Source organism: Theobroma cacao, chromosome 10 (assembly GCF_053813885.1).
Source record: "Theobroma cacao isolate CCN51 chromosome 10, ASM5381388v1, whole genome shotgun sequence".
NCBI lineage: Eukaryota > Viridiplantae > Streptophyta > Magnoliopsida > Malvales > Malvaceae > Theobroma > Theobroma cacao.
In genome coordinates, this window is record NC_142648.1 from 5,022,433 (window position 1) to 5,025,661 (window position 3,229).

At 38.4% G+C, this 3,229-nt stretch overlaps 1 pseudogene across 2 annotated transcripts; it reads left to right on the plus strand.

The window, feature by feature from the left end:
* Window positions 1–251: 251 nt before the first annotated feature.
* Window positions 252–2,694, plus strand: LOC18586496 (U11/U12 small nuclear ribonucleoprotein 31 kDa protein pseudogene; annotated as a pseudogene). Of its 2 annotated transcripts, none has more exons than XR_016028823.1 (2): window positions 252–1,122; window positions 2,255–2,694. The product of XR_016028823.1 is annotated as a U11/U12 small nuclear ribonucleoprotein 31 kDa protein pseudogene, transcript variant X1 (transcript). The 2 variants fall into 2 exon arrangements; XR_016028824.1 differs by having other exon boundaries at window positions 2,268–2,694.
* Window positions 2,695–3,229: the final 535 nt, after the last annotated feature.

Consider the following 3,229-nt stretch of genomic DNA (forward strand, 5'->3'; position numbering starts at 1 on the left):
ATTAATAGTTGACTAACGCTTAAGTTTATGTGTTCGAAAGATTTTTTTTTAATAAAGTGTATAATTTGAAAACTAATAGATTTGGTTAAAATTTCGATTAAAACTTAAAAGACGAAGCAATTTTACCTTAAAATTTAGGATACAATTGAAACAATTTTGAAAGTTTAAGATGTAAATGATCTTTTAGCAAAAGTAAGTGCTGCGAGTGCAGTTTTGCATTCTCTACTTAAACGGCTTTGCAATTTAGAATTTCCAAATTAAAGAAAATGACTTTGAAAAGAAAATCCACCAGCAACAGCGATAGCGAAGAAGACGAAACCTTTTATTTCCGTTACTCCTCCGCCGCGGGTCCACCGTCCTCATCTTCCTCAAAACCCTCAAACCCCAACCAAACTATCTCCAAATGTACCGGCGGCGGTGGCGGATCCAGCGGTCTAGCCCCATCAAAATCAACCCTTTACGTCTCCAACACCGACTACTCCCTTACAAACTCCGACCTCCATACACTCTTCTCCACCTTCGGGAAAATCGCCCGCGTCACCGTCCTCAAAGACCGCGTCACCCGAATTTCCAAGGGAGTCGCCTTCATCCAGTTTGTTTCCCGCGACGATGCGCTATCGGCGGAGCGTGTCATGCACGGAAAAGTGCTCAATGGCAGAACCCTAAGCACTTCCATCGCCGTCGATAACGGACGAGCCCCGGAGTTTATTAGGAAGAGGGTTTATAAGGATAAGTCGAGATGTTATGAATGTGGGGTTGGTGGGCATTTGTCATATGAATGTCCGAAGAATCAGCTGGGGCCAAGAGAGAGGCCGGTGTCAAAGAAGGGGCGGAGAGGTTGTGGCGGTGGAGAGAGGAGGGAGGATAATGGGGATTGGTCCGATGAGGAATTGGATGGTGGAGTCGGGTTTGAGGAGGAGAATTGGGCGTCGGTAGTGGATGGGTCGGCGGAGGAGAGGTTGAGGAAAGCGGAGATGGTGGAAGAAAAGAAGAAGAAGGTGGCAAGAAAAGCTAGTTATTTTAGTGATGAGAGTGATGAGGAAGAGTGATTTTATGGTAGCAATGGAGAATCGGCGCTGCTTTTTGAGGGTCAAATTTAATCTGGAATCATTTGAATTTGAGGTATATTATATTTTTGTTGGTTCTGTTTTTATATGTGAAGATTTTGATCTTGAATTTGATGGTAATAATAATTGCACATATGCATTATTGTATCTCTGGTGGGATATTTCTATGTGTAAGTTATTTTGTGATGAATGATGGGGAATGGTGATTTACTGAGGGAAATGAAGTTGCTTTGTAGGTCTGATGTGAGATAATTCTAGTTTAAGATATGCAATCGAATTATTGCTTAGAAGTATGATTTGAGCTTGAATCTGATGGTAATAATGGTGGTGATTTGTGCATTGTTGTATCTCTATTGTGATATTTGATGCATAGATAACAAATTGGTTATGAACTAGGAGAAAATGGTTGATTTTGTGGCATCCTTCTTAGTCTTCTTTATTTATTTTGTTTTTTGGGGTTAGTCTTATTTATGTCTGTTTATGCTTGAAAGATGTTGAAAGTAGAAGTGGTTTTGATTCGTGTCTAGTTACTAATTGATGGTATGGTTATCTCAGCTTTGTTTGGTAAGGGTCGTGTTTGTTTGAACTTTATTTTATTTATTAACAGTTTTGGTTCTTTAATTATGTTGGTAGCTCATGTAGAACTAGCTTGAGGTTGAAGCTCTGTTGGTTGGAATTAAACATTTATACTGATATTTAGATGGGATATCAAGAACTAGAGATAGAAGTTGTTATGTGCACTCTATTTTTGCTTTATCATTTGAGCATGAGTGATAAATTCTCCTCTCTGATGATGATCTCAAGGAGGACTTTAGAGCAATTTAACCAGAATGCATGTATGAACCAAATGCATTCCTATCAATGGGAATGGGTGATTCATGTTTAAAGCAAGGTGCATTTCTGTTTTTGGCCTGCAACTTGAAAACTACCATGGTGCTTTTCCTTTCTGCACCATGCACCATTTGGTGTATCCTTCAATAGTGTGGTACTATAAAAAGTTAATTTTGCTCTTGAGACTATGATGTGGATGTCTATGGAGTTTATTCTTTTAATGTATGAGCTTGGTATGCATTTTTGTGTTTACATGGTGTGCCTTATTCTTTTACTTCAGCTGACATTTTGTTTAAATGTTGGAAATGTGGTTTGGGATTTGTAAAACTAATTCATTTATCTGTTTTGCTCACCAGTTCCTTTTTATAGAGTCAGGATTTACACTGAAAATGATGTCACTTCAATGGTCCAACACTCAGGAGAGCTTTCACAAACGGACCGAGTAGTGTACCAGCATCTTCATTAACAAGCCATATACCAGCATCTTCATTAACAATCCTGAGTTTAGCTTTTAGTATTTCAGTCTAAGAAATGATGTACAATAGCCTGATAAGTTGATTCGTGTATGTTTAGGTTTTGCCTTCCAGTTTATTCATGCTTGTTAAGCACAAAGGCACCTGCTGGTTGCTTTTTCTTGTTCATGTGCCTGGTGTAAAATGTAGGCAATGAGGGGAAAGCTAGTTCAATAGGCCCTTTCCTTTATTCTCTTTAAGCCTTTATGATACCGTTAAATTAACACTTAAGACTGAATGGTACTTATAATTTATGAAAGCTTGTTTCCTTGGGGTTCTACTCAGCTTCAATATCAATTGTCCTCTTCATATCCTCCATAACCAAATCTATTAATTTATTATCCTTTATAAGCTGTTAAAAGTTTATACATATAAAATAAAATTACAGAATGAAACCTTCACCGGCTGTAAGTAATAAAACAAATAACAGGGTTGCAAAGAAGGATAAAAGCTTCATAACTTGGAATTGCTGAAGACATACAAACTTCGGCTGGATGGCAATTTTGCCTTTTATTAGAAGAATTTTGGTGGTATGGCTTGGATATTTTTGCCTGCTCGTGCTTTAAGGGTAAAATTAAACAGGGATGGCAAAGTCTATGTGGTTTCTGTAACTGAGACTTGCATCGGGGGTGAAGATGAGCAATTGAGTTCTAAATTAAGTAGCAAAATGTGACATGGCATCACATGGAAAAAGAACCCCTAAGAACCACCCTTCTTCATGGCATCCAACCACCATTAAGCTGTACTGTACATGTTATTGAGCCTGACTGTTGTGCAGTCTGCAAGAAACTCAAAAACAAGGTAACAGTGCTCGATGTA